A 23,717-nucleotide genomic window follows, 5' to 3' on the forward strand; every position below is an offset into this window, starting at 1 on the left:
TATAACTCCCAGTGCTCATTACATCATGTGCACATCACCCAGTTGCCCCATCCACATCTGAAACTAATGATACACTATATGTTAACTAATTGAACTTAAATAAGCAAAAAGAAACAAACAAACTATGGTGTAAATAAGTAGAGGAATCAGAGTGAAAGCTAGGTAGCATGACACAGAAAGAAGAGTCAAGGGTTTGCTCCTTTCTGAACAACAGAGCTCCCCATTACCTAATGGTGACAGCCACCCAAGATTCTCTCCACTGACATGAGAACTTGAAATCTTCTTCTTAAACAGTGTCTTCCCTTGGACTTTGGGAACCTGAAAGCTTCCTCCTATACTACATCCATTGCCGGAACCTCTGTTATCTCAGCTAATTTCTACTCATGCTTCAAGTCTTCATTTAAACATCTCCTCATCATAGAAACCTTCCATGACTCTCCAGGATTAATTGAATTTCCCTTGCTTTAGCAAATTTACATCCTCCTCCATATCACTCATCACAGTTGTAATTACTTATTGAATATCTTTCTTTGCTAATCATGATCTTCAGGAGGATGGATGGTCATGTTCACTATCATAGCCTCAGGGCCCAACAGAGTGTCTGGCACATCAAAAGTGCTAGATAACTATTCCCTGAATTGAACTGAATTGAAATTTTCTTAAATTGACTTTCGAATCACATTTTAGTAGATACATTTATAACATAGGGAACATTAAAAGAAGAGTTATTATGATGCTAAAATGTCTAGAACTCTCAAAACAGACCACTTGAAGAACCTGAGAATATTTAACCTACAGAAGAAAAAAGTATTTAAAGCCTGTCATATGGAATAGATCCTAAAATTATAAAATTACTCCCCATGACCAAACTAGATCACAGAGGAACAATTCGATTCGGTATTAGAAAAGACTCCCCAACAATTGAAATTAGGAGGGGAAAAAAAGCATGCATTAAAGTGGGAGCAATTCTCTGTCCCTGCTCTAGTTTTGACAGACATGATCCTGAGAAGGGATTTCCTCTCACTGGACAGGTAGTTGGAGGATATGAGTCCTGAAGATATTTCCATACTCTCAAGTTTCCTTTAGAGGTGAAGGAAAAGTAAAGACAATATATCATCCCTCTTCCCCTTGAACCATCCTAAGTTTAAAAGAAAAAAAGATGCATAAAGCAGACAAAAGGTAGACGTAAACTCTTCAGGGAAAAAATTGTGTTTAATATATACTGTTGTTAAGATTTACTTTTCCCCCCAGGTATATTGGACTTGTTCTAATGCTATTTTCATGTTCAATTTGTTTTTAGTTGAGGTTTGTTTGGTTGACTGGTTGGTTTATTTGTTTTTTAGTATCTATGAATGCACTATCCATGCAAAGAACTTCTTGTACTTTGCCCTTTATTCTGAATTTTGTAGCCCAAGTTTGTGGTTCAACAAGGAGCAATTGCTCAACAAACATGAAAATAATGATTGCTTATTGTGAGTATTTAATGCAATTATTCAAAAATTTAATAAACACTTTTATAGAAGCTCAAAATTTCCAGTCAGTACACATCCCTTGAGACATGGCTGGTAGCAAGAAGTAGCTTGTCCAAGACACTTTAGAGAGGGGAAATTATTTTTGAAAGAAAATCATGAAGCCATAATATTAGTTTAATTGATAATAGGGTTCTAAGGTTAAACACATTTTCGGCATTAGTAACCATTTTATTTCACGTACTTTCTGTCTGGCCTTTCTTGATTCTCAATGCCAGGGGAAAAAAGATGGCAAATATGGAGGCTTTTGGAATTAAAATTACACAAGCAATTCTCTAACAAGACAGAGACAGTATTTATGCTGGTTTTTTTTTCCATTTACTCCATTATTAACAATATTATTTAATATTTCTCTACTATTCAGCAATATAGCACACACACAATAGTCTTCTTATAAGGAGTATCAAACTTTTTTCTTTTGAGAGAATAGTTGTCTTGAACAATTCAAATAAGTCCATTTAAAAATAAAATCACTAAGTGATAAATTTAAATTTGACTTAAACAAATATTGGAGCATGTTAAATTACAGCATAATCAAGATTATTTTTATCCCTTTTGGTACCCATTCTCCTGACTGTAGAGAATTTCCATTCAGTTTTCAATGAGTACAGATATAGACTAACAGTAAGAAGGACCTAGAAGAAGCAAATGAAAAGATACATAAGGATATCAGGGTGGAGTGGGAGAATGAGTTTAGAACATAATAGCGGCCTAGGCAGGAGGAAGCACACCTCTTATGCAGCCAGATACTGCTCAGAGTAGTTCAGCACTAAGATCAAAGCAGGTTAGAATTCCTGGGCGGCTCAGTGGTTGAGTGCCTTCCGCTCAGGTCATGATCCCAGGGTCCTGGGATGGAATCTGACATCCGGCTCCCCACAGGGATCCTGCTTCTCCCTCTGTCTGTGTCTCTACCTCTCTCTGTGTGTCTCTCATGAATAAATAAATAAAATATTTGAAAAAACAAAAGAAAAGAAAAAAAGACCAAAGCAGGCCACCAAAAGTGAGAGTCTTGAGAACCCACTGAGCCTCTAAAACCTCAAAGATTGGCTGGATAAGGTAATGTTGGGCAAGGCCTCAAAGCTATTCTTGACATCAGAAAGAGTTCTAATTCTGGAAAACTGGATTTGGAGTACTTTTCCCTATTCCTTCTGCTAACTAGAGCATAAATAAATAAACAAATAAATTGGGACGTTATGCATAAAACCAAGCAGAAGATTCTGAAAGGTGAAGTGAACAAAAAGTCTAGCTAGAGATTTTGAGACCTATGGAAAGACACAGTGGTAATAGGTTCTCTAGGTTTTGGGTTTTTAGTTTCAGGGTTTTCTTTGCTTCAGGTGTTCCAACTGCATTTTGGAGACCCCAGTAATCCATAAATACCAATAGGTACCAGAAAGAAAGAAGAAGAAAGAATGAAAGAAAGAATGAAAAAATGAAAGAATGAAAGAAAGAAAACCTGCTCACATTACCCAAAAGAAGTATCCAGCCAGATAGAAAACTTTTATAAAATAACCATCCTATTCTAGCTGAATACAAGCCCCTAACCTTACTCTCACCAGCAAAGGCCATGTGGGGTACACAGACTTCCACCCTTGCCAGGCTATAATGAAGCACCCCAACTCTTCTATCAGAGTGGAATCGGAGAAGACTTAAATGGGAACAGGGCTCTTTGCTTGTGCCAGGTCCCATCCCCCACCCAAGCCATTCCTGCAGTGGCAGTGGAGAAGCTTAATTTCCATCCCTGCCCTCTCTTACCCCACTGGGTGGTGTCAGAGGGGGCCTAGAAGAAAATCAGAACTTTCATCACTGTCTAGTGATAAGACGGGTATCGTCATCCCATGGTGTTGGTGGAGGCCATGTGACGGGCAGTAACAAGGCACTCCTGCCCCTCCAAGCTATGGTAGTATCAGCAAAACCTAGCAAAAAACCTGACCTTCCACCCACACCCATATCCAGCAGTAATGAGGATCACCTCTTCTCCAGTTGCCAGTGGGAAACATGGATTTCTACCCCACCTGGCAGTCATGAGGCAGTGCCCCCCTTCATCTACCAGATCTAAATCAAAAGAGGCCTACTATTAACAGAAGATTTAGATAATATCCAGCCATCTATATATGTTCAAAAATTATTCATCCTACCAGGAACCAGGAAAATCTCAACATGAATTAGAAAACATAATCAATAAACACCAACACCTAGATGACATGCGTTTTAGAAATATCTGGCAATGATTTTATTTTTTTAAGATTTTATTTTTATTTACTCATGAGAGACACAGAAAGAGAGGCAGAGACATAGGCAGAGAGAGAAGCAGGCTCCCCGTGGGGAATCTGATGCAGGACTCGATCCCAGGACCCAGGGATCATAAGCTGAGCCAAAGGCAGACACTCAACCACTGAGCCACCCAGGTGCCCCCGGCAATGATTTAAAGCGGGAATCCAACAAACATGCTCCAACAAACAATTATAAATATGATTGAAATAAATGAAAAAAAAAAGAAAATCTCAGCAAAGACAGAGAAAATATAAAGAATCAATGGATTTTTTTAGAATTGAAAAATACAATACAAAAACAAAAAAATTAATAGATGGTCTCAACAGCAGAATGGAGAGAATAAAGAATCTGTGAGCTTGAAGAGAGAACAATAGAAATTTTCCATTCAGAAAACAGAGAGCAGATAGACTAGGGATGGGAGATGAGGGTAAGGGGGAGGGAAAAGGAGACACGTCAGGGATCTGTGGAACTATAACAGAATATCTAAACTGTGTGTCATTGGAGTTGTAGAAAGGAAAGAGAAAGAGAACGGTACTGGAAAAGTACTCAGAAAAAGTATTCAAAGATCTGAATAACATCATCACCTCTCTGCTTTTCCCACCTCACTCCTGCTTAGACACTAGAATCTGGCTTGCTGAATTTTGGGAAAACGATATTAGCCTCATAATGCAGCACCAGAGGGCAGTCAATGCAGCATTCCAAGCCCAATTGGAAGATACATATCTTGGCAGAAGTTGTGTAAATTAAAAATTTCTGTTCTGACTCTAATAATTTCTCAGTTCACTCCTAATTCTAGTCCTTTCCCATGATGTGAACCTGAGACATCCTCCAGAGACATAGCGTAGGGTTGTCAATAGAACCACAGCCCAAATTAGGCAGTTCAAGTTGGATTTGGCCAGGAGGAGGGGCAGATAGGGTAAATCTGACCTTTGGATTTTCTACTCTGGGGAAGGGTAACAAAGTTTACTCCTGTCCTGCTTCCTTTAACAAAAGCCCCTGGCCAAGGAGCTATTAAGTAATACATCGACCTTAAAACCGCCTAAGAACTTGATCTTTAAACAGCTAAAGAAAAGCTGCAATTTTCAAAGTTTCTAACAATTCTTGGATTGCTAAATATGCACTATAAACTGGCATTTTGTTTGAGAGGACAGATTGGGATTTCAAAAGGCAAAGTCTGGGGGAGAGTCTGGACTAAAGAAGTTGTAAAAAAGGAAGCTAAATTCTTCCATTGAACAAATTGTCAGTAAATTCTACATGCAGTGATAATGTCTGTTTTGAAAAGGTTTTCTTTGAAATGGCTGGGAGGTAAATTTGGGGACTAGGAGTAAAGAGAAGGGGAGAGAAAAGACACTAAGTGAAAGAGTAGACCCACAAAAATGGCAACAGGCCAGAGACCCAAAAAGAAGTACAAGAAGATAGGAGTCTCCCAGGGCAGACATGGCTGATGAACTTAATGAAAGATTATTCACTTATTCGAATTTAGGTAGTTTACTGATGTGTGATTCCTTGCCACTTTCACCAAGGCTTCATGCTAAGCTCTCTGTAGCAAGTCTGGGCCTGTGATACCATAGAGAAACAAAGGACGGATGGCTGTGGCTTTGAGTTAACTGATGTGGGCAGGAGGCAGGTACAGCAGGACGGCAGATCCAGAGTGAATGAGAGGGAGACAGGAACAGCAAATGAGAGAATCCATGAGAAGAGAGCATCTGGTACCCATCGTCCTCCATTCCCTGACCTTATTTAGGAAAATAAGAGACAAGGTTTTAGACTGACTTCATCATTTAGTGCATTTGTGCAGGAGGGGCTCAGTTATCGGATTTGTATTCAAAAGGCCAGAGTTTAACTCCAGAAGGCTGAAGTTCTTGGGAACTCTTAGCTCACACATTCTTTCTTCTTCCTGAGGATTCTTGAAATCTTGCAGCCAATAGTATCGGCCATTGATCATTATAAAGGATTCCAAGTAGAGCTGGGTGAGCTTATCCCTTAGGCTATGACATGGGTTTGTGCATGTTTCCTTATCCAGGGTTCCCCATCAACAAATAAGACAAATATTAAAATGGTATAAATCTTACATAGAAAATAGAAGACAGATATCCTAAAACAAAAAGTACCAGCCAAGTTGTCCTTGGCTGAACCTAATTATAAATAAGGAAGTGGTGGAGAAATCGTGTTGGGTGCTATGTTAGAAACCTGGAGAAGAAAAGCACTGGCCATTTAGTGCTTAGTGACCCCTGCCACTTGCTTATGCTGGCATCTTGGTTTGAGTCTCCCTGAATATATAGAGCCTTGGACCTGGGAACAAGTGGCTTATATGGGAAGGGATACCAGGATAGAAATGAGGGAGTGGGAGAGTGAGAGGAAAAAGAGCAAAGGAAATATAGAGCTGCATTCTTATAGAGGACCTGATTTGCCAGACCCTCCAAAAAGCAAATCAGCACCCCTCCTAATCATCCCTTCCAAGAGAAAGGAGGAAGAAGCATTTCTCCCAACAACTTTCCATCATCTTTGGTTAAGGATTGCTCCCAGGAACAGAAATCCCTGTCACCCCGCATCTGTACTTCTCTGAGTCAATTCCCAAGAAAACAGGACATAGCTGCCAGTGTGTGAGTCTAAACTCCCAGGGTATGTCCCTCAAAGCTGCGGCTGAAATCAGAGGTGGGCTAAGAGGAAAAATACAGGGTACAAAGAGCGTCCGCCACAATCCAATGCCCAAAGCAGCCACCCAAGCTCATGCCATGTCCTTTCCAGGGCCCACAACGAATTTGTTGGTGGCAACTCAAGTGAATTCAGTTTCCTGTTCTCCCAAAACTAAAGCTGTGCCTCCTCCAAAAAATTCAACCTTCAGTGATCAATTAACCTGTTTATACAATTAAATTGCTACCAATTGAAAGACAAATAGTATCTGTCATTGCTCTTGTGAAGTATATGATTCACCTACAGAAACAAATACATGAAGAGATCATTTCTGATAACATGGTGAAGACAACTAAGGAACTACAAACAAGGACAGAGAATGCTAGAAGAGGGCAGCCATGGGGCCCTGAGCCCAGCCAGGGAGTGGGGCTGTGGTCAGAGATGTTCTCCTGAAAGGGGCATTCTATATGCATGGAATAGCTGGGAAACACACACACACACACACACACACACTCTTGCACACTGGTACTTCTGTTTTCCCTATTGGTTCCTTTCAAACTTTATATCTGGTGACAGTACATCAAGCTTTTCCTTCATAGCAACTTTTTTAATGTACAAGAACTTTTTCATGTTTATTCCATGAAGACAAAATGCTTCTGGCTTTATTTGTTTTTTTATTTAGGTGTGTGGGGTTTTGTTTGTCTGTTTTACTTCTCTACATAAAGTGCAAACCTATTGAGACTCTAGATATTTGGTAAATGATTTAAGGAGTGAGTGAATGCGTGATATTTGTAATCTCCTTGAACATTTAGAGCATTCTATAGTAGACAAGTCACAGGCTCATCAATTAATGGAAAACAAGGAATCCAGGCAATGTAATACTGCATCTCTAAGACATTTGATTATTTACCCTCTCTGAAACAGTAGATAATGTTCCAGGAAAAGTTGTGCATTTCCATATTCTAGAAAGTATAAGTTTTAAATAGCTTATTGTTACTTGGATTTAAGGCTTTATTCATCACAAACATCACCTCTAAATAGAAATAAAGGAAAATATAGGAGTCCAGTTGCTCCTTTTTAAGTTAATATCCTCTTTGATATGTATCTAAGTTCCTTCAAACCATAAGCATTTTATGGGGTGGATAATGGGTATGTCCATCTAATCAGCACTCTGGGTACACTGCTTGTGGTATTGGCTGTTAATTGAACCTGACCTTGGTAAGGTTCTGCATTCTCATTTCAGCAAGTCATGTGTAGTAAGGTTGGATATTTTCACTTTTAATTTTACATTCTTTGTAAAAGGTTTTAATTTTTATGTGTGGATTAATATTTACTTTGAATATCAGCAAATATGTGATATACTTATCCAGAGGAATAATCTTCAGACAACCTCTTCAATCATTTTTGTAGAATTGGTGATGGATTGGTTCAGGTACAGCAGTACTTAAGATACCTAGGTTTAGTTATGACTTAAAGCAGAAAGTTACAAAATAGTATATAAGTGTAGAAAAGCAGTCTGTTTTCAGGGAGCAATTCAAGCTAGACAATCCATCTAGAAAAGTCAGTTTGAAATTTTCATTCTTTCCATAAACATTTATTGAGTATCTACTATTGTTGCATATTAAACCCAAACTTCAAAGGACTCACAAGTAAACTTGTAATTTATATTAAATTTAATTAGAAAACATTGCGAAGCCTCAAAATTCATGCTCGGCATAAGACTATGCCGGAATCAATCAGCAATCAGTATGAAACAATTTTTTTAATTCAAGGGTTAAACTAGAAAAGAAGAAAAATTATGCCTGACTTAACATATTACATACCTATGGGCATCAGAAAGGAGGTCAGTTTCATGCCCTAATAGCTAACTCTTTAAAAATTAGAAAAAGAATTATTCTGGAAAATTGATTTTCCTATATGAAAACAAAAGTATTAGTGGATATTTCAATATAAAGAGAATAGTTTTACATTTTAAATGTGCCTACCTTGGTACCTGCCCTTTAACCAGTCTGTTTTTCATTATTTTATGCCAAAATATTTGAATAGATTTAATTTGGGCTACTTTAAAACCTTTGAGAGGATGATTCTGGTCTAATTCATTGATCTAATATTATTAGAAATAATTATCTTAATTTTACTGAATCCTTTTTAGGAACAGAGTGATCATCTTGACACTTAGATGAAGGGAAACCATTTGAAATCAAATTTAATTCTAAATAATAAACTGAGTTAAAAGTTTGTGACCAGGGATCCCCGAGTGGTTCAGTGGTTTAGCGCCAGCATTCAGCCAAGGGCGTGATCCTGGAGATCCGGGATGGAATCCCAATTGGGCTCCCTGCGTGGAGCCTGCTTCTCCCTCTGCCTGTGTCTCTGCTTCTCTCTTTGTCTCTCTCTCTCTCTCCCTCTGTGTGTGTGTGTGTGTGTCTCTCTCTCGAATAAATAAATAAATTCTTTTTTAAAAAAAAGTTTGTGACCATAACTTTTTTATGGACTATCGCAAATAAAAACATAGCAATAGGATTTTTTAAATTACTATGACACCTATCCCACCAAACACCTCTATCTTCCCTTCTCTCTCTCTCTTTCTCTGTCTCATTCACTCTTATACACCCACATACCTACTACACACAATGGGCTTGTTGAGCCCAATAATCAGTGGCTCATGAAGCACTTGTTCTTTGTCACTTCCCTTTTTCACTTTTTAGAAAGGGAATATGATGGTATCTGTTTCTACATAAGATAGTCAGTGGAAATTTGAAGTACATTTCTAGATAGCTGTTCACAGTATACACTTTTTTTAAGTATTAAGCAAATTGAAGATTGTGTTGATTTTATATTCTTAAATACTCAGATTTTACCTTCATTACACAAACATACATGTATGAATAAAAAGCAACATTTGTAGTTTTTCTCCTCAGTTATATTGAACATATATTTTATTGTGAAGCCACTGGAGAAAAAAATGAATGCTCTCCCAAAATCAAGTTCACTTTTCCAGAGAACTGCTTCATATTTGTTCTGAAGGTAGTAAGAGTTCCTCACATCCAAATGACATACAGGAAAAAAAAATCACATAGTTTCCAGGAAGAACTAAAACTTTTTTCAAAACTTTTCTGGGTTCTCCCATTTCTACTTAGAAAGTCACTGAAGTGACAAGACTTCAAATAAGGAAATTCCCCTCTGATTGTAATTTACACTACCCCAGAGAAGCCTAGAGAAGTAGGTATGGCCTGAGGACACACCCTAGGAGGTTACCAGTTGTATAGCAGTCTCCTCCCTATGTAGAAAATATCCTTCAGACATGACCAGTGCCTATGGAAATAACTTGGACTTTATATATCATGTGAAAACACCATAGAAATTCTCTTCTCTTCTGCCCCTTCATATCCTAGCTTCATAGAATCTATTTCTTACCAAGTCATTTTCCTCTATATACTCGCAAATCTAACTATAAAAGGAGAAACCATCCTATTGTTTATTTTTGTGCTTCTTTTTTTTTTTTTAAAGATTTTATTTATTTATTCATGAGAGACACAGAGAGAGAGAGGCAGAGACACAGGCAGAGGGAGAAGCAGGCTCCATGCAGGGAGCCCGATGTGGGACTCGATCCTGGATCTCCAGGATCACGCCCTGGGCTGAAGGCGGCGCTAAACCGCTGAGCCACCCAGGTTCCCCTATTTTTGTGCTTCTTTATAAATCTCTAAAGTTCTTAAATTTTTTACAAAGAAAATGAATTAGATCTTTGAAGATACACAGAGCATAACAATAAAAAGGAAAAAGGAGAGAGAGAAAAGTACAACTGGAATAAAAATCTCTTCTTGAAAAGAATGGACCTATCTATAAACCCATTCCTTCTGTAGTTGTTTAAGGATTACGTCATGAATTGAAAGGGGCAAACACAGGTGATTCATGAGAATAGGGAAAAATATTAAACCAAGGTTGTGCCTTCTTTCTTTTGAGTCTCCAATCTTCTAAATCTCAGCTACCACTTAAACATGTATCACAAACTTGTTAAGCATAGTCTTGGCAGTAGATTCCCCCAAACACATGAGTGGAACTCACACTGGCCATCTCCTCCTTCTCCAAGAGACCCAAAGTTACTCAAAATAAGTTTCAGACTTTCCCAAGTTCTACCTGTTAGTCTTGAATTCCTTGCTGTTTCCAGTGATATAAGGGCAACAAAGGAAATAGGATGATAGGTTCAAATGGTAAAAGCACATTTTCCCAGCACAGCAAATTCCATGGATCCCACAATCCCCAAAATATTAACCCACATCTTGTAATTCCTGCAAATGGCTCCCATCTTGGAATAAAGCCTGGGTGACAATAAAAGAGAAGAATTTCGCAAGGGTAAGGTCTGCAACATCATCACACACTTTACTGGTGGCACCAATCACTAGTACTCTCATAGTTGGTATTTAATTTAGTACACATCTGTTTGAAATACTAAAGGAGTGAATAAATGAAAGCACTATAGCAACACATCAAATAAAGCTGGTACCTGAGGCCAGAAATATGCCATCTTGGAAATATATTTCTTTCAGACAGACTCACGCAAAATGCTGGTATTGTCCAACTGTCTCAGTTGTTAACTTACCCACCTTTGGCCTTCATCCCTTACTTAGCTGGCAAAATTCCTAAGAAGACTTTATTAATTTTTTTATTTTTCTCTTTTTTTGACTTCAAACTTTTCTCATTATTAAGCAACTTACTATATTTCCTGATCAAAATTTCCCCTTTGAATTGTGATAGAGAAAATTGAGGTGCAAAAATAAAAGTCGCTTGTGGGGCCCCACAGTGACTCAGCGGCTAACAAGAATTCAAATTGAGCTTTCAATATTCCAACATATAGCCCCAAATAGTATCATAATTATTATTTTACCACCACCAAGAGGCTTTCCAAATGACCCTGTCCAGAATAGAATCTTAGTCATTTTTCAACCAGACAATACACAAGCAAATCTATGTACTTTCTGACATTGGCAACAATATGCTATCTAGAAGTAAGGGGAATAGTCCTTTTGTACAAAGTAATGAAAAATTGCTTCCTTTTTGTGTGAATTGGATCAGGGAGGTCATTTCATTTGTTTGTTTGTTTGTTTGTTTGTTACTAAATCTACAGTTTGAGATTTAGTTTGGATCTTTTCAAATCAAAAACATGAAAGTTTAGGAAAGCTTTGCTCAATACCACACAAAACAAAACACTTTTCACCATAAAACTTACCACCCATGGATTTTCTCTAATTAGCTACACAAACCAGATTGTAGTGGATTTTAATTAAAGTAATTATATTGAGAATTAATTGCAGTATCCAAATTGTGAGCCAGAATATGTTTGCTAAATATCCCATTCTAATGTTCCAGAAAAAAATTCCTATTTGTTTCTTAACCAGGGTTATGAAGAAACATGACATTAAGTTCCAGTGCCAAATGATTTTTAAAAAGGGGAAAAACATTTGTTTAGTATGTTTGTTTCATATGACCCTCAATATTTAATATACTTAAATCTCATATTCTAATTATGCCTCTTAATATTATTAAATATACTTAGCTCGACAATAAACACAAATTCCTAAATAAGTATTACAGCACTCTAGGATGTAAAACTATCTCTACTCTGATGTTCACCTATGTTTTGTGTTTGATCCACAACACTGATATTTGCAAAAGGTAGACACAGTAATTAATTATCAAGTACTTAAGTTTGACACAAGAAATAGCAACTCAAGTACTATCCTCAAAGTCCATAGAAGCTATATATAATAGTGGTTTTCAAACAGTTTAAGGGAGATACTAATCTGAATAGTACTGCCTAAAAGAAATATAAAAAAGGGAGAGATCTTTATTGGCTAGACAATAGTAAAGCCCAAAAGAAGTGGGACAATTATAATTACTTGCTGAAGGACAGGAAGATAGCAGTGCTTCTAGGTATTTGGAAATATGGAGATGGGATAGAAGTTAAAAAGTCAGAGCACAAGGTAATGGTATGTATGTATATACATACTCTACTTAGATAAAGCTCTATGGAGAAATTATATAAAAGAGAAGAGAAAGTTAAAGACTAATTCTTGAGAAACTCCAAATACTGGGATGTGGGAGGGAAAAGAACAAAAAGTGAGGATGTTGTAGTACTACAGAAAATAAGGGTAAGAAATTTTACAAGGAAGGAGTTCTCAACAGAATCACATGCAGCTGAATAGCCCAAGTGGGTGAGGGTTTTTTTAAAGTCCACTGATTTTCACTGGAAATAGGTCACTAATGATCTTCCCACAAGCCGATTCAGGAGGCTAAAATTCCCTTTCAAAGTTAACAAAACAGATAATGGAAAAATGAGAGTGAGTGTAGACTATTTATTGAAGAGTTGGTCATGAAAAAGAAAAAAAATTTTATTAAATAAGCATCAGAAACCAGAGGGAAAAAAGCTGATTGGTTTAAAGTAGTTGACCTCTAGGTCAAGAAAAAAAGTTTTAGAAGGAAGGATTAAGGAAGGAAGGAAGGAAGGAAGGAAGGAAGGAAGGAAGGAAGGAAGGAAGGAAAAGAAAAAAGAAAAGAAAAGGAAAAAAGAAAAAAAGAAAAGAAAGAAAGAAAAAAAAGAAGAGAAAAGAAAAGAAAAGAAAAGAAAAGAAAAGAAAAGAAAAGAAAAGAAAAGAAAAGAAAAGAAAAGAAAAAAGAAGGAGGAGGAAGGGAGGGAAGGAGGGAGGGAGGGGTTGGAAGGAAAAGAAGAGGGAAGGAAGGAAGGTGGAGAACTCTAAGGATAGTGGGATGTGGTCAGGTGTGGGAGCAATGCCTGAAAAGCCTCAATCAGGGTTATGTCCTAAAGCAGAGAAGAAAAGTTAACTAGAAGAGAAATAATAGTGGTTAACATTTATTGAGGAAGTGTTATGTGCAAAGAACTGTTATCAATGCTTAATGTACATTACCTTTTTAACTACTTAAAAAATCTTAAAGAGTGGATATTACCATTCTCACTTCACCTATGAGGAAATTGGAACTAAAATAAAGTAATTTGCCCAAGATCACCCAGAAAATATGAGGCAGTGTCCAAACACACACTTACCTGACTTAAAGCTCAACCATTAAAAGCTTTTATTCCTGATTCATTGCAGTGTCACAAAGGTATAAAAGCATAGTCTCACTCACTATGATTGATAGAAGTTATATTCTTGAAACTAATTTACACATTCACGTAATATGGACCCCCACAATTTCTGATACGCAAAATACAGTTTCTTCATACAGTGTTTGCTGCATGGATTATACTTGGAGAGGCTCTGAAGATAGAAAAGGATAAACCCTTATTCCTGCAATAGTCTTCTTCCAAGGAGCAATCCTTAGATGTCCATGGACGGGATGCACAAATAGAGTCTATAAATTTGATTTCAGTAATTTTACTTCAAGGAACCAAAAGAAATCCTTTTCTACCATGCTACCTTTTTGTGGATATTACATTGATGTGCAAACCCCAAGCTAACACCTCTTTTCCTAGCCACTTCTTACCACTTCCCTATAGAACTTGAAGCTTTTCCCCAAATACTTCTTTTGGAGTTCTTATCTTCTTTTGTTTTATTGACAATAGTTAGCCCTGGATTACTTTCAACCTGCCTAGGTTTTCCTGCTTTTTTACTTTTCACAGGCTCCTCTTCCTCTACCCATCCTTTAAATGTTGGAGCTTCTCCTACTACCCATCCTCTTTTTTCTCTTTCTTCATAGTATCCCTTAAAAAAAACTCATCCTCTCTAATGACTTGAATTACCTTTACGCCAATAATTTCCAAAGCATATATTCAACGTGGGCCTCCCTGCAGAGTTCCAGATTCATGTGTACAAAAGCCTCTCCACCTACCTGCTCTGTAGAGGTGCCCCAACATTTCCCCAGTAACCTCTTCTTGTGTAGCCACCCCTCTAATGAAATAGTCGAGACAGCAAACTAGCAACCATCTTTGCAGTTTTTCTTCTTTATTCATCTCCTCTTCACATTCTAGCCAGTCACCAAATCCAGTAAATTCAATTCCCCCAAATCCCTCATATCTCCTCTTTCTCTTCTGTATTAACACTATTATATGTAGAGACTCATCTTTTCTTGCATAGATTACGTCTTAACAAAATACTTTCCCTGCCTCCAATCGTAGTCACTTCAAACCTAATCTCCACACAATCTCCAAAGCGGTATTTTTAAAATTCAAATATGATCATGTAACTCTTATTCATGAAATCCTCAGTATTTCTACTGATATATGGGTAAATTTCAATTCTTTAAGGGTGTTATACAATGGCCTTATATAAGGTCCCTACCCACCTCTCCACTCCCATCCAAGGTCACTCCTCAATTTCCGCCTGGGGTCCCAACTTCACAAAAGCAATGAGGCATTTTCAATATATACACATACCCTTCCCAATGCCTGAAATATGGTTTTCTTCCATCATTGTTGACCGACTCTTACTCATCCAGCATGATCACTTTCTCCAGAATGCCGTATTTCATCTCATCAGTCAAGTTTAGGTGCCTGTTGTCATGTTTTCTTAATGTCTACACTTTCCTCCACAATAACCTGCTTGACTAATTAAGCAGTATACTGGTCCACCAGTATAACTAAAATCTTAGTACCGTGAATGCAATTTTTTAAAAATGGCATCTGGCAGCAGTAGCCTGTATTACTTAATAGCACCAGATCTACAATGAAATAAACTTGGATTTGAATACTGAAACTTAAACTTATTTAATAAGTGTGTGTGTGTAGATGGTGGACAGGCTCACTTATTTAAATTCCATCCTCTGTATCTATAAAATATATTCAGCATTGTTTTCTTTTTAGGATGCTTTTTAGGAGTAAAATGAAATAGTTGATAGTGAGGCTTTGACATAAGGCCCGAAATCTGACAAAATGGTATTATTTTACCTATTTTGTCAAACTGGTAACTGATACATAGCAGATATTTAAAAGGTATAGATATTTGCTACTAGTACCCCCTTGTTAATAGCAATGCTTAATGAAGTCTGGAAGCAATGGTGAGCAGACAGAGAATCAGTGGAGACTTCGGAATCTTAATACATATTACTAATCCTAGAATGACTGAATGATTGCAAGCATTCAATATGGGCTACGTAAAATCTCAAGCTTAGCTTTAAGGAATATACTTCCAGGAAAGTTTATGCTTTTATCCCATAATAAATAGTTTCCTCCTAGCCCAGTCCCTCTCTAATCACCATTAAAATCTATCTTCCATTGTACACAACATGCTGTTTGTCAGGGATAAGAAACATTCCTCAAATGCGTACTTTACTCCTAATTCAGAGATATTGTCCGCAGCTCTCTGAACCGAGACATTAATCTTCTTATAGGCTCTTCCTCACACTCACCATTTGCCCTTGGGAAAGTTCCAAAATGGGTCTATACCCCCACTGACATCTGGTACCAGGGATAATACATAAAAAAGATAAAGATATCTGTTCTAAATAACTGAACAAGCATTACAAAAGAAAATGTAGGTCAATCTCAGATCTCCTTCTGCATAGATAAAGAAAAACAAGATATTACAGAGAGATGAAGGAAAGAAGAAAGAAGAAAAAGGAAGAAGGAAAGAGGGAGGAAGGGAAGGCAAAAGAAAGAAAGCAGGAAAGAAGCAAGAAAGAAAGACATTTCTTCTGATTTCGGATCTTTACTCTTCAAGTTCACTTCAATCTTTGTTTGAATGAGCCCCTCTGAAGGCCAATAAAAAGTTATGAAATAAATAAGAGAAATACATCTGTAACATTCTCTCTACACCTTAGCAAAAAAAAAAAAATTCTAAAAACACTTGTTCATACAACTACAGTGATGAAAACTTTTCATAAGAAATGAGACTTAAGGCCTAGACCAATTGATTTCATAGCTGTACAACTAAATTTTAAAGCGTAGCCAGAGGTGATCTCTTTGGTTGTCCATAAACAGTAGAAGCTCAGATTAATCCTTTCTGAAGGAAAAAGGGAAAATCCAGCTGAATGACTTTTAAAAGTCTCTGAATTGCAAATGAATGATGTTTGCTTGTGCATTTCTGCTATCTTAGGATAAAACCCATATAATAACATGCATTTCGTATTTCATTGAGGCAACGTCTTCTTCTGCTTGGTTTTTCACAAATAGTCTAATTGGCCAACATGAAATAAATTTCCATTCTGAAAACCAAATTTCACTAGAGAAAGAAAGAATAGCTGCTCCTCATATTTGTCTTTATAGTTTACAAAGAAACAAAAGAAAAGAACTCACATATATGATCCTATTTAATTCTTGTCTTGGTCAAGGATTATTTGGTGGTGAGGAAAAGTTTTCCTTCATAAGGGCAAATAAGAGCTTTATTAGAAAGCTACAGAAAGAAAAAATTCATGGATATTCATAGGTGAGAAATAAAGCATAGCAGGGCCTCTTAGAAACAGACTAGGAACTGGAAATTCAGAAAATGTGGTCATCTCTCTTGGTCAACATGATTACTGGCCTCCTCTCTAACAGATTATCTCCTGATCCCTGGTCCAATCCTCTGTGCCCATTATTTCCATTCAATATGAGTAATTGCCATGAGTCACATCAAAGTTTGTAGGAAGATACTGCTTCAAGCCATTTTCTCTCAAAGAGAGTTATAATTATGGTAGATTTTGGATCTCCATGAGCTCCTCTATTCTTTTTATTACATGAGGCCTCATTACTCTTGATCAAATAGAAGATTCCTTCTAACTGGTCCATAGCTTCCAGATGAAAGATAGAGGTAGACATAGTCATGGAGAAGGAAGGAGAATCGATGTTCTAGCTCACCAAAGTCAACCAAAGTTGACCTCTTTTCAATGGGCTCATGAGAAATGAAATGTTTTTCAGGATATAAAGAAAAGATAGGGCAATATCTCTTTATGAGAGAACTGAACATGTCAAAAAGAAAATGCTGTTTTGTGGTAAAAAAATGGTCAAAAATCAGCAATTTTATGTGGTCCAAGTTAATAAAAAGAGTATAACCAGACAAGTCTATATTATTTCTAATATAAATGGTAAAATTTTGTTGATGTATTATTCATATACTTGATTAAATCATCCTGCTTTTTACCTCAATATATTTGTTTCCTTTTCAGTATATCTGGACCAATTCTTTTATTCATTAATGAAGATGTTTCTCAATATTCTGAGTCTATATTAATCAAAAATATCTAGAGTTTCTGGTTTAGGGGCCATATGAGGTTACTTTTTCTTAACCACATTCCATTAAAAATGAGTCAACTTATTTTTCCAGAACAAAAGCGCATATTCAGAAATAAGTACATCACTAAGAGTCTAGATATCCAGTATAACCCAGCAACAAAAAAAGGGGGAGATGGACATAGTCACTTGATTCCTATGATTTCCCAAACTTCAGGAACAAGGAGGTCTTATCTATGGTAGAGAAGAGCAAACACAGCATAACCTGTTTTTAGTTCCAACTCCTTCTACCTGTCAGTGCTGTAATCTTGGGCATGCTGATAAACCAACTGAATCTGTCTATCTGTACATGTAAATTGAGGAATGAAAATCTCACAAAGACAGAGTTGATATGAGCACTAATTGAAACCTTGCATTTATTTGTCAGGCTTCTGTTATGTGCCAGCACTTTGCTAGGGCAGAGATACAATAGGAAAAAAAGAAAGACATAGTCCCTTTCTGACTTCATAGTACTTATAAACTGGGGGAGGAGGGTGATACAAAGACAATAATCAAAGGATCACATGAATAAATCTTCAGTAAAGAAAAAATCTTTCTGAAGGAGAATAATTTTCTGAGAATGCGGTAGTTGGGTGCAGGTAGAAAGAATAGATCCTGGCCATAGGAACTATTCTTTGATTCTATGATTAGAACAAGGAGACGACAAAACATCCAAGTGGCTAAATGAAGGGAAGACTGATGTGAAATGGGACTGGAGTGGTAGTTAGGGTTCCAAGATTTTAACTTTATCCAATGAACAGGAGAAACCACTGAATATTTTTTAGAAGATAAATGATACAATGAGATTTAACATTCAAAAATACCAGCCTGGCTACCTTGTGGACAAGAAAATGGAAAAGAGTCAAAAAAGATGCAAGGATATAAACCAGTGATCCAAGTGAGATCTGATGGCAACCTTGGATTAAGTGGATTAGAATTGGTAAATTGTAATGTCCAGTCAAATTTGGAGAATAAAGGAGAGGGATATGGGATAATTCATAAGTTTCTGGCTTTGTAAGACACAAGTTGGGAACACTGAAAAAGAACAAGGGATGTGTAATGAGGGGCAGGTGAATACATTTTAGGACATGTTGAATATGAGACGTCTCTGAGACATGCAGTGGAGGTAACCAAGTAGGCATTTGAGTATTCAGATCTGGAGCTCAGTGGGAAAGTCTGGGTTATAGATGCAAACTTGTGAGTCATGTACAATATCTGCAGTAACTGAGGTCTTGCATGAGTGTGTATGGGACGTTCTGGGGTGGGGTGGGGAAGTATAGAATGAAAAGAGAGAGAGCAGGATTGAGCTTGTCCCAGAAGAGTACTGACTGTGTAAAGGACTCAAAGGTGAAGCACCCAGGGAGATGGGAGCAAACCAGGAGACAATCATGCTAAAAATCCAGTATTCTGAAAACAAGGCTCCAGTCAGCACACCTGAGTGCTGCTGAGATCAGGTACGATGAGGACCCAAAGACACCTTGACAAGTATGTACCAGTCATTCACCAAATCACGTAAAGAGTCAGAGCAAGTTGGCCAAACTCTAAGCCACAGAATATACTCATTCGACCCTGAGGCTGACTTCTCTGTGGTCAAACAGTAAATGAAGCCCAAAGAAGAGGGTTTGATGTTCCCCTCACTGGAAATTCATCCCTTTTCAATAAGCCCTTCGGGATCCATCCAGCCCCTCGTCTGTTCTGATTCTGCTCAAACACTACCTGTAACTTATATTTGCTGAGATTCCCTGTCTCAGGCACTGTTTTAATGATTAAATGTATAAATTCATTTAACCCTCAACAACAAAGCACAGAGAGAGAAAATACCTTACATTGGGCTCTAGTAAGTTGGCAGACCAGAGATTCAAACTGGGCATCTAGGCTCCAGAATTAGTGCTTTAATCATCTCACCACCTCTGCAAAAAATGGATGTCAGTGGATTTCTTCCAGGCCCCCATGACACTCTGTGCATGTATCCTTTATGAAACTTGCTATCAATTTTCACAAATGTCTCAAGCACTGATGTCCAAGAGAAATGTAATGTTAGTGACAAATGTGAGCCACATACACAATTTAAAATTTTCTAGTAGTCATATTTTAAAAAGCAAATGGAAACAGGTGGAAATGATTTTGATAGTATATTTTACTGAGTCAAAGTATGATGGTTAATTTTATGTGTCATTGTGGCTAGGCTTTGGTGCCCAATTGTTTTGTCATGCACCAATCCAGATGTTGTTGTGAAAAATTTTTTAAATATGACTAAAATTTAAATTAGTAGATTTAAGGGTGCCTGGGTGGCTGGGTGGCTCAGCCATTAGGTGGCCAGCTCTTGATTATGACTCAGGTCATGATCTCAGAGTCCTAGGATCAAGACCCACATCCAGCTCCAGGCTCAGTAGGGAATCTGCTTGAGGATTCCTTCTCTCTCTCCCTCTCCCTCTGGCCCTCCTCTCACTCACATGCTAACACATGCTCTCCCTATCTCTATAAAATGAATAAATAAATCTTTGGCAAAAAAAAATCAGTAGATTTAAGTAAAGCATATTATCCTTCATTCTGCGGGTGGGCTTATACAATCAGTTTAAGGCCTTAAGAGAAAAGACCAAGGTTTCCCCCCAAGAAGGAACTTGACCTCAAGATGGCAACATAGAAATCCTGCTTATTTAGTTTCCTAGAGCTGCCATAATAAAATATCACAGACTGGGTGGCTTAAACAATAGAGGTAGGTGAGAAATAAATTTCTATGTTGCCATATTGAGGTCAAATTCTTTCTCTGAGGTAGATACTATTACCCCTCATTTGTGTATGAGAACACCTAGGCTCAGAGAGGTCCTCCTGTTAGGAGAAATTATAGTTGTTGTGAAGATTCATTGTAAAGCCCTTAATGATACTACTTGCCTGATAAAGCATAGATGTTCAATAAACATCAGGTACTTTCTTTCCCTCTTAGCCTGTATACATGTTTTCTTATCTTCACTCTTGAAGGAAAGGGTTTGTGTTTATTTCATCTTTGTTTCTCCAGTTTGGTACATTGTTAGGTACTTAAAAATGTTAGTGGAATTAATGAATGGTCTTATGCTGCTGTGGTAGAGTATATCTAGTTGTTGATATATATTTTCCTTTAATAAATCATTCTTAAAAACACTTTAGAAAGACTTGCAAGTTGTGGAGCTGTTGACATTGTAGTGGGTGGTTCAGCGGAGAGATGAGTCAGATTTGAGTTTGGGGATTTGAGGGAAGAGACTGTTAAGCTAAAGGAAATGGGGCAGCATCACAAATAAAACTAACCAGGCAAGATATACCACAGACATCTCTGACATAAGAGTACACCAAAATTTTAAGTTCATTACTGTATATAATTTTCCATTACTGAGGATAAATTTGACAAGTGTTAATGAGACAGGATGTATCCTCATTAAAGACAAAAAAAAAAATAGGAAACACATTTACACCAAGTCACAGAAAATCTAGTTTAGATGAAATATTTTTCCCTGCCAGTAAATACATTAAAAGACCTAATTCATATGCAAAAGTAAAAATTCCTGGTAGTATGCCATCTGATGAAGACACTCGATTATTTAGTCAGTGTTCTCTCGAAAGAAACAGAACCAATCAGGTGTATACAGACAGAGAAAAGGATTTAGTACGAGGAAATGGTTCACATGATTATGAAGGTTGGCAAGTTCCAAAATCTTCAGTCACCATGCTGGAGACATAGGAGAGCTGATGATAGTGTACGTAGTTCCAGTCTAAATACTGGCAGGCTCCAGTCCCAGGAAGAGCTGATGTTTCAGTTAGAGCCTGAAAGCAAGAAAAAAAAAAAAAACTACTGCCTCAGTTCAAAGGCTGTCAGGCATAAGGTGTTCTTTCTTCTGCGGGAAGGCCAGCCTTTTGTTCTACGAAGGCCTTCAACTGATTGGATAAGGCCCATCCACATTGGGAAGGGCAATCTGCTTCACTCAGTCTACCAATTCAAATGTTAATCTCACCCAAAAACACACCCACAGATACACCCAGAATAATATTTGGCTAAATGTCTGGGAACCCTGTGGTCCAGGTAATTTGACATATAAGATTAACCATAACATCTAACAAGGCACAATATACCATCGCAGGAGAGATTTCTATCAGAGCTTCATATGTCAATAAAGTATTCCTTTGGCAAACTGCTCTCTCTTTCCTCCTCCTCTGCTTCTTCCTTATACAAGCTGTCAGAGAAAGCACTTTGGGATGGAAGCTAAGGTTTTTGGTGCACCACTCTGAACCACACATTTTACCGAGTACTCTTTCACACTGTCCCCACAAGTGGGGAGGCCCAGAGGACTCACCCAAGTGGCAGCAGTCTTGGGGAAGTCACTGCAGCCCAAACTCCACTGCTCAGTCCTGTCTATTTGAAAACTTCATCTTTTCAGTGTGCCAGGCATAGTCAAACTTGGGAACTGTAACATACAAACTAGATTCAGGAGACTTCTACACAGGCCAAGGGGGAAAAACATTAATTATGATGAGAGATACAACTGCCAAGGGGTCCACTAGCCAAAGCATTCCTTCCTTGTAAAGCTATATCAGAAATCAAATCATAATCAAAATATTGCTTAGTGAAAATGAATTCAGAGTAAGTGGGGGTTGATTTAAACAAGATGTTCAATGGCATCAAACAAAGAAAAATGCTATAATTTCAACAACTAGTATCAGACAGGACAAGACTTGGGAACAAATTTCTCTAGAACTCTCTGCCAAAGTGTACTTCATGAAATCTTTGCTACATTTTTTCATATGCCAGGTTGACCAACTCCCTTTCTGTTTAACACATTATTTATTTTAAAAATATTTAACAGGTTACAAATCAAGTTTTAATGATTTATAAACTATTTTGTGTCAGTAAGATGATTCCCATATTTCTCCTCTTAATTTCCTTAAGTTTTCAAGGAGAGTCTCACCGCTTGACTTTGTGTTCATTAATACCCATTTGATCTTCAGCAATTCCATTCTGGCAACCTATTGCTGATCACAAAACGTAGTGGCTTAAAACAAAAACCATTTTATTAGTGTCACTGCTATTCTCAGCACATTCTCGGTTTTCAGCTCAGGTTCTTGGTATAACTGACATTAGGCTGTTCTAATATTTTTAAATGGTGTTTTGGGAAGGAGTAGCTTTTATATTTCCTACTGAACATTCTTCATTAATATGCTGCCTTCTAAGCATAATTTTACTTCTTACCATTATACAGTCATATCTCTCCTGTGTTCTGACCTCTTAGAAATCTGAGGAGTGAGTGGCTGACCAGTCTGTTAGACTACCCTATCTGAAGGTGTTAATAATGGTTAAAAACAGGTGATTTTGGGGCGCCTGGATGGCTCACTCGATAGGGCATGCTACCTTGATCTCCAGGTTGTAAGTTCAAGCCTCATATTGAGCTTAGATATTCCTTAAAAAAATAAAATATTTAGGGGCACCTGAGTGAGTATCCAACTCTTTATTTCAACTCAGGTGTTGATCTCAGGGTCACGTGTTCAAACCCTACAAGATCTTTTTTTAAAAAATCTTTAAAAATATAAATAAGTAAATAAATAAAAACAGGTGATATTAAGATCACTCTTGAATGCCTTAAGCAAAAGTAGTTGGTAAATCTGAAATACAAGCATCAAAGCAGTGTAGATAGGAAAAATATTTGGTCTGGGCAGGGGAGATTTGAAGGTGAGGAGTTACTTCATTTATAGGAAAACACATGTTGATCCATAAGACCTAATTATTTGGTAGGAACTTCCATTTGGTGACAGGTGGCCCAAGGAGGTAAATTCCAATTTAATAGAAAGATTTTTAAAATTACATTAATCTTTATAAAGGGTTTATGATCTCTAGCAAAATTCTCATTCTACAAGTAATGTTAAATAATGAATCACCAACCTTGAGGCATCTAGTCTTCAACTTCATACCTCATGATGGGAGCATGAAATATTTTAAGGATCTTATAGGAGAAGGATCTCATTAGATTCCTGATACTTCATGGTCACTAGAATGCTGTGACCACAGAAGACATTTCTTTTTCTTGTGGTTTTCCACAGAAAACAGTGAGGGACAAGAATTTGCTTTT

General features: G+C 37.4%; 1 long non-coding RNA gene across 1 annotated transcript in view; it reads right to left on the reverse strand.

Moving 5' to 3' along the window:
• Positions 1 to 20,992: 20,992 nt before the first annotated feature.
• The window catches only part of LOC125754111 (uncharacterized), a 78,630-nt gene continuing 75,905 nt past the window's right edge, over positions 20,993 to 23,717 (reverse strand). Inside the window, exons 5-6 of the long non-coding RNA XR_007407537.1 lie at positions 21,951 to 22,061; positions 20,993 to 21,423 (exon numbers count right to left, since the gene is read on the reverse strand). This is a non-coding gene — a long non-coding RNA (uncharacterized LOC125754111). The remainder of the gene's footprint in view (positions 21,424 to 21,950; positions 22,062 to 23,717) is intronic.

This window comes from Canis lupus, chromosome 31 (assembly GCF_003254725.2).
Source record: "Canis lupus dingo isolate Sandy chromosome 31, ASM325472v2, whole genome shotgun sequence".
Classification (NCBI taxonomy): Eukaryota; Metazoa; Chordata; class Mammalia; order Carnivora; family Canidae; genus Canis; species Canis lupus.